Source organism: Cupressus sempervirens, chromosome 10 (genome assembly GCF_028749045.1).
Source record: "Cupressus sempervirens isolate cs-2001-9-10 chromosome 10, ASM2874904v1, whole genome shotgun sequence".
In the NCBI taxonomy this organism is placed as follows: Eukaryota; Viridiplantae; Streptophyta; class Pinopsida; order Cupressales; family Cupressaceae; genus Cupressus; species Cupressus sempervirens.
In genome coordinates this window covers 962,116,641-962,125,610 of record NC_143127.1, presented here as the reverse complement: position 1 = coordinate 962,125,610, position 8,970 = coordinate 962,116,641, and the positions used below count along the sequence as shown (strand labels likewise).

The 8,970-nt window shown below is 32.4% G+C and overlaps 1 pseudogene; it reads left to right on the top strand.

The window, feature by feature from the left end:
- Positions 1–6,870: 6,870 nt before the first annotated feature.
- LOC149537169 (pentatricopeptide repeat-containing protein At2g13600-like) lies at positions 6,871–8,644 on the top strand (annotated as a pseudogene).
- Positions 8,645–8,970: the final 326 nt, after the last annotated feature.

The following is an 8,970-nucleotide window of genomic DNA, read 5'->3' as shown; positions in this document are numbered from 1 at the left end:
TTTAATGCTTATGTCCTGTAGACCCCTCCCCTATTTAACATGGTGCTAAGCTTGCAACCACAGGGTGGAACGAGGGGCCGATGGATTAGTGAGTCCAATAACCCAACATAGTTAATCAGATCTATCACTAAAGACTAAGCTTGCTAAATGAATACTAACAGAGATTACACCCTAGTATGAGTTTATGCATGTGTTGTAAAATGGAAGTACAGAAGGAAACACACAAGCTCGACATGAAAGATGTTTTTTTTAGATCCAAATGAAATGTTATCAGCTGATGAAGATTACCTAGTGATCCTCGCAACGCGCTTAGTAGATTCTTACCTGTTTCTGACAACTTTAGCACGGTTTTCCCATTATTCAAAAATTGCTACTATGCTGTTCAAAAAAATCAAGACAAAACACAGAAACACTAGAAACTGCTAACAGTCAACAAAAAAATTAGAAAACACGTAAATTAATGCAAAAAAAATTTGCCTCTGTTAGCAGAGTTTTGCGCGAAATTCCTGACAGTCTGCGCGAAGAAGTTTTATGGCCCGCGCGAAATCAAATCCGGCTCGCGTGAGATTAAATTTAGCTCACGTGAAAAAATAAAGTCTCGCGCGAAGATTCGCATGCCAAAGAACTTTCTTGCGTGACGCGGAAAGAATCTTCGCGTGAAGATTCTAAATCCTCGCGCAAAAATGAACAATTTCTTGCGAAGATTCGAACCTGTACAGAATAGTACAAACAGAGCACAAAAAAATGATTAAAAAAAATAAAGAAAGAGGCCAGGAAAATTGATTTTCGGGCCCCACGGTGGGCGCCAAAAATGTATGCGTGAAAATGTGGCCTATGCTAACACACACACTTCAACATGGTCCTTATTTGCGGATTCATTGCAGAATGAACATTGAATTGTCCATCCAAAATTTTCCCTGCAAAGCGACCTGTTGCCTTCTATCTAAAGGGATTTTGCCTGTTAATATCCTCAGAATAGAGGTGTAGGCAACCAGACCCTCTAAGAATGAAGGATTTGACAAGGGAATTAAGCTAAGAATGAGTATACAGATTAATCTAAGAAAATGAAAGATGTAATGTAATCTAAGAACAAATGAAGAAAACTAGATTAAGCATATGCATGATTAAACTAAAATGAGATTAAACTAAAAATGAGAATGTATGCAAGAAATGTAAGTAAATATGAGCATGAATTTCAACAGCAATTTGATAGCAAATCAATTCATCCTCCCCCAAATGAAGAGATGAGGGTCTCTTAACTAGAGTTTCCTGGAATCCATCAACCGTTGAGACCGATTTAGATCAACGGTTAGGATTGAAGATGAGTTTCAGTCATAAAGGGAGATTCCCAAGTTAAAGGGAGTTAACAGACTTAATTTGAGATAAATAAGGAGTTAACTGTTTTAATTTGAGTAGAAAAAGGAGTTAACTGTGTTAAGTCATTTTTGATCAATAGTGAACTGGAAATTCCCCTTTTTTGAACTGAAGAGAGATTTTGTTGAGATATTTAATTTAATAAAATGAAATATGCTCTCATAATTACTTTTTCTATTTAATTAAATAATCTTTAATTAATTAGAGACACTTTTGTTTAATTAAATAACTTTATTTAATTAATTAGGAATGTCTTCCCATTTAATTAAATAACTTTGTTTAATTATTTAGAAGTAAGTACTCTATTTAATTAAATAATTTTTTTTAATTAATTAGAAATACCTTTCCTATTTAATTAAATAATTACATCTAATTAATTAAGATAAGCGTATTTATTAAATTAAATAAATTTAATTCCATAGTATATTAGCCTTAGGATATAATTTAATTTAATTAAAGTATAAATACTTGATAATTAAATTAAATATTAATCAAGTAGGTTTAATGCAACTAATATGAGTACGTACAATAGGAATTAAATAAGAAATATGATGAATGCAGATTAGGGTTTTTCTGCATCTGACAATTAAGTCAAGTAGCGAATAGCAGAATGAGAATTGCCTATTAGAATAGGACTTTGGAATTATCAGAAATAGACTAGAATTGGTATAATGGCAGAGCCAATTTTGGGGTATTACAAGTAGCACATGGTATTATCAGATGGTTTATGTAATACCACTTAGTAGTTTTGTGAAATTTTGCTTCTACAAGTGGTTGAAGTGAGATAGGTTATCCAAGGTAGCATTTGTGAAAGTTGGAAGCATGTCATGAGATGTGTGCAATCTTGCTTGTTCACACAAATTTCTTGGTTGTGGCTAGGACTTTGAAGGATTCCATGGTTATATTGCAATGGTCTTTCATTAAATAACATATGGTGATGGATTCTATTGGAGGTTATGGTTTTGCCCATGTGGGTTTCCCAAGGTATATATAGTGTCACATTTTTGTGGGTATGTTTTCTATTTATTAGCTTACAAGTGGATTATAAGTGTTTATTTGATTCAAATTTGTTATGGGTTATGTGGAAACAACAGAGATTTTCCTAGCAAGTGTCTTAACAAAAATAAAGATATTTACAATTGAACTTTAAAGATATAATAAAAATAATAGTTATGGTTGAAGGATTTGAGCAAGACTAATCCACAAAGCTTGAAGAATACCTGCATGAAATAACCTATCACAGAGAAGAAAAATCAAACAAGACACAAGGGTTTTTCTCTGAGAATATAAAAATTGTATTATCAAAAATTAATAGAATAATAGATAACTATTAAATATTAATCCTTATAGAAGGAGATCAAAAATCTAAAAGGGAAACCCTAAGAGGTAAATGACATTTAATAATTACTAATTAATTATTAATTGGAAATGAAAGGTACATAAAGTGAAATCTTAAGAAGGGAGTAAAGGTAAGTTAATAAATTAAATTAAATTAACACTTTAATCTAACAACCTCCTTTTAAGATGAGAAACAATGCAGCTACAAATAATGCAGAAAATGAATGGAAACTACAATGCAATGCTAAAAGAAACCTTGGGTCCCGACAACAAGGGCTGATGAGGTTCCCAGTGACAACCAAATCTACATGAAATAGAGAAATAGATAAAACCCAGTGGGAAAAAATGTACTCCAAAAAGGGATAGAAAGAAAAGAAGCAAGGAAGGACTCATCACTAAGACCCCCTAAGGACATCTTCCTTCACATTAAGCATAGAATGCAACTAAAGATACTATGGGAATACAAAAGGTTTAGTGAAGATGTTTACAACCTACTAAGTAGTGGGAATGTACTCCAAGCTCAAGGTACCATACTAAATTAGATGCTTGATGAAATGCATGTGAAGCTCAATGTGCTTGATCCATTGATGCTCAACATGGTTGTGAGAAATGTGCATAGCACTATGGTTGTCACACCACAGAAAGGTAGGACTATTAGGAGGAAATCCAACATTTTTCATCAACTATCAAAGCCATAAAACCTCCTAACTAGCCAACACACTTTCCCTGTACTCTACATTTGTAGCTGATAATGTGTGAGCATGTTGCTTCTTGCAAGACTATGTGATAGGACTAGAACCAAGATAGAAGAAAAATCTAGAAGTAGACTTGTGAAAATAATTATCTCTAGCACAATTTGAGTCTCTATAACCAAAAATGTGATGATTCTCTTATGTATAGTGAATCCCAAATGTACCTCAAGATATGTATGGAATCTTGCAAATGACTCTCATGTAGATCATGGGAGAATTGAGAGACAAGACCAACCATAAAGAAAATATTAGGATGTGTGTGTGTCAAGTACAAAAAACTACCCAAAAGTTGTTCGTATAAAGTGGAATCCAATGTAGGAGTAGTACATGTGGTAGATAAAACAACACTCAGTTGAAAAGGTGTAGGAGTAGGATTGTAATCAAACATGTTGAGCTATTGAAGCATATCAAGAGCATACTTCTGCTAGAGTATGAGTATCACATTCGAGGACTAAAAAAATTGTAGGCCCAAAAAATAGTATAGAAGTTCAAGGTCTATCATCTCAAATTGCTCTCTCAATGCTTTTTGAATGCTCTATATCATGGAGGATGAGCTACCTATAATGATGAGATCATCTACATAAAGCATGACATTAAATACAAACTATAGGATTGGAATGACACCAAATAAACTATGAAGCAAGCAAGAAGGAATTTATCTTGGTATACCATGCCTGAGAGGCCTGTTTGAGACCATATAAAGATCTTCAAAGTGTGTATACTAATGAAGATTCCTACACAAAGCCATGAGGCTGCTCCATATTGATCTACTCATAAAGGTCTCCATCCAAGAAAAAAAAGCACTCTTCACATCCATTTAATAAACTATCCATCCTTGTGAAGTTGCAAGAGAGAGTACAAGGTGAATATAATTCATCTTGGCAAAGGGGAAAAAGTCTCAGAGTAATCAATACCCTCAACCTATGAAAAACCCTTTGCAACAACACATTCCTTGTACCTATCAATAGAACCATTTGTAGTATACTTGGTATAGTACACCCACTAGCACCAAACCAACTTTCTTCCTTTCAGAAGAAGATAAAGATATGATGTGTGGTTCTTTATCAAAGAAGAGAATCCTTATTCATAGCCCTATCCCACTCTAAGTCTCTTGTCCCCTATGAAATTTTTTGTGGATCATCTGAAATGGAATGTCTGAAGATGCCAGTGCCTGCAATGTGAGTATGAGTACAATGAGCATGGGCAGGATAACCTAACAAAGGTCTAGCTGCATTAACTATATCACAAGCCACTTAGGCACTTGCTAAATAACTAGAGTAGGTGATTAATATCTGTTGGAATATTCAAATGGGAAGAGTCCTTCTTGGGGGGAGGGGGGGGGGGAGGGGGGTGGTGAATCAGAAGTACCACACTTTTAACATTTTCAAATCCCTTAAAACAAATAACTTAAAGTAAACTGCATGCATGTAAACATATTAAATAAACACAAAGTAAACCCATGCAAGTAAACACATAACACTAGAATTTGGTAACCCAGAAAACCTCTACAAATAAGAAGGTAAAACTGGGTTGGGGATGATAACTACAAAATCACTACAACAATAATTGTTTGACCTCTTCTAATGGTCTACCCTATGAAAGGCCTACCTTATTAAATGATTTGCACTATGTCAATATTGACCTGGCTAAAGGATTTACAAACACTTTACCTGAAGTGCCACCCTATTAAAGGATTTATTCACCTCTTCAAAGGTTCTACAAAATAGTTATTAAGCTAACCTATCAACATAGGGTTTTCACTAGCTAATACAATTGTTAGAGACACTAGTAGAATTTTGGAAAATAAATGACTACATGACTAAATTGTTTAGTCACATGACTAAAAATGATCAAATTATATTAATTTTTGGTAGATCACAAGTATAGATGATTAAATAAATGACTATTTTGGTCATTAACTAAAATCACAAGGTCAAACAAATAAAAAATATTAAATAAATGACTAAATAATTAGTTACTAATATTTTTTCACCCAAAGAGAAATAACTAAATGAAACTCCTATACAATAACATTTGATAACATCATAGAATGAATCACTATAACTCCTTTATGCAATGGTGTATGTATTGATTGTCTTATGATGTAGGATAATGTTTGATGATAGATGCATGTGTTCTAATAAATTTGTAATGCACATAAATTATGGATGTATGAATTTGATGGACTGGATTACAAAATGTAAGAAGACTTAAATGTTTATCCAAATGTATGAAATCTGAAATGAAACTAAATGCATGGTGTAAATGTGATATAGAAAAAAAAAATGTTGTAAAATGCATTAAAAAATGTTATGCATAGGAAATGAATTAATGAGATAATAAAATAATAAATATGTTAAGAATATGATGCAATAAATGATACTATATGATTATTTTAGGAGTGTGACTAAAATAATATGTAATAAAAGTGCATAATATAAATGAGCTCCTATTTATAATGAAAATGGACGTGACTATCCTCCCTACAAACTATATAGTTGACTAATTTAAAAATAGTTGAAAACATCATGGATTTTTCCAAAAAAAATAGCATTCGATCCTCATGATCTGCATAGTTTGTAGTAAAAAACAACAAAAAATTTGAAAAAAAATCACTACGTTTTGTGAATATGGTAAAAAAATAATTTGAAATAATTTTTTCTTTAGTGTATCTGATGTGGAGATTAGTCTAGCACAATGAAAATGTGCAATAGAGATGAAATGAAACTAATTTAAAGTAAAAATAAATGGGATGAACACAAATATTGTGACAATGAAAAGATAAATATATCCAAATGTAATTATTTTCTATTTTTAAATGAGATAGCCTAAATACTCCACTTGGTGACATGACAAATGGCCAGTGGCTAACTAGCCAACCTGGTCATTTTTATTATAATTTTTTTATTAAATTAAAAAATAGAAAGTAGTTATATTATAATTTTAAAATTGATTATTAAAATAGGAAAAATGATTTAATCAGACAATGTAGTTGGCTGCATAGACGTTGCAAAAGGAAGTGCCTTCATTCTTTTTTATTATTAATAAAACTAAAAAGAGGCAAAAATAAAGATATGACAAACTCTTTTATAAAATTCCCCAATTCTCTATAGCGGAGGGTTTGAACAATGCACTGGAGTTTCTCAAGGAATATATCGATGCTATGATTGTAAAAATTGGGGCTTCATGTGTAATTCTAAAAGTCTATTTCATGTTCACATTGTAGATCCCCAATGAATATGAAGAAATTTTTACTTACTCCTCTATGCTTTCATTAGACACATGCAATTTTTATATCAATAGAATAAATGTTTTACCTCCTCTGCCTATAATTTCACATAATGAAAAATAAGGGATTATTAGAAGATATTTGTGGGTAAGGAGGGAATGATCCACATTTTTTGTAACCATTCTCTGTGTTATCTCTTTTTGTGACTTGTCACAAGGCAAGGATATTCATGCTTATGTAATTGGAAACAAACTTCAGTTAAATATTTCTCTAGGGAATGCCCTTGTGGATATGTACTTAAAATGCATGGCTATAAAATTAGCAAGAAAAATGTCTAAAAAATGATCAAGAGATACATATTTTCCTAGAACGCAATTAGTGTAGGCTATGTACAAAATGTATACTTTGCTGATGCCATAAAATTATTTAGTCAAATGTAACTATTGGGAGTTAAACCAGATGTGATTACCATTGCAAGTGCCCTTTCTGCATGTGGTTTCCTAGAGAATATTTGAAAGGGTAAGGAAATCCATGCTTGCATAATTCAAAATAGGGCCTTTTCAATTTACATTATCATGAGCAATGCTCTCATAAGCTTGTATGGAAGCTGCAGAGTCTAGAGGTTGCAAGCAATTTGTTTATCAAAGTGTCTGAAAGAGATCTAGTATCTTGGAATGCAATGATCTCAACTCACATCCATAAAGGAAGTTTTAGTAAAGCCATAAACCTATTTCATCAAATGGAAAATACATATTTGATACCTAATTTTGTCACCATCTCAAGTATTCTATCTGCATCTACTCGACTTTCAACTTTGAGGCTATGGATGGAGATCCTTGGTAATATAATAAAAAATAGTATTCTTAGCATAGATGGTGTTGTGGGTAATGCTTTGATTTACATGTATTCCAAATACACAAGACTATTGACTTCACGTCAAGTGTTTGTCAAAATGCCATCTAATAATATTATCTCAAACAATGTAATGATTATAAGGTATACCATATCCAATGATAAGGAGAGTGCAAAAAATGTATTTGATAAAATGTATGAAAGAAACACATCCTTGTGGAATATGATGATTGCACTCCAAACTCAACATGGGTATGCCAATGAGGCTCTAGACTTCTTCTGCAAAGCTCAACTAGTAGGTATAAAACCTAATAGTGTCACTGTTGCAAGTGTTCTCTTTACATTTTATCAAGTAGTAGGTCTTTAGTGGGGCAAGGAGATTCAAAATTACATAATAAAAGAGGTCTTCATTTTTTACGTCTTTGTGACAAGTGCCATTATTGATATGTATGCCAAATGTGGGAGTTTACAACATATATGCCTAGTATTTGAGAAGTCATCTAAATTGAATGTGGTCATATGGACTACAATGATTCCTGTGCATGTTATTGACACACATGGAGAGGAAGCTCTCTCAAAGTTTTATTAGATCCAAAAGGAAGGTTTAAAACCAGATCATGTCACCTTCACTATTGTTTTTTCTGCATGTAGTCATGCAGACAAAATTGATCAAGGCTGGCAAAATTTCAATTGCATGGTTAAATATTATTGCATCAAACCCAATATGGAGCACTATAAATGTATGGTATACTTTCTTGGTCAGGCTGGCCATCTATATGAGGTCTATAATTTTATCAAGAACATGCTACTAAAGCCAAATTCTCACATATGGGGAGCTCTTATTTCTACTTGTAGAATCTATCATAATACAGATGTAGTAGAACATGTGGAAAATCAAAATTTTGAGGGAACCTACAGATACTAGAGATTATGCTCTCATGTTAAACATTTAAGCTGCAATGGGCAGATGGGATGGAGTACAAAAGATAAAAAAGCTTATGAAAGAAAAATGATTAAATAAATTTCCAAGATATAGATGGATTGAGGTAAAAAAAATGGATTATATCCACTTCTTGTAGAAGACATAGGATGTCCATAAATGGAAGTGTACAATACTTTGGACAAGTTTTGTGAAGAAAAGGGAGAACAATATTCCTCTACTATGCATAGAGATGTACAATATTCTAAATTATTTCATGTTTTAGAGAGTAAAAAGATGAAATTAATTTAGACCACTTCATTTATTTAACCATTGATTTTGGGGTTATGAGAAAATGGCCTATGCATCTTATGGTGATCAAGGCCCTTAACATTACTGTTTGAAGCCCATTTTTATTGTATCATCAATTCTTATGGAAGAGAATGTCAATTGAAAAAGTTATGTGAAAATTCAAGATGTATATGTAGTATGAAGATAGATTATCT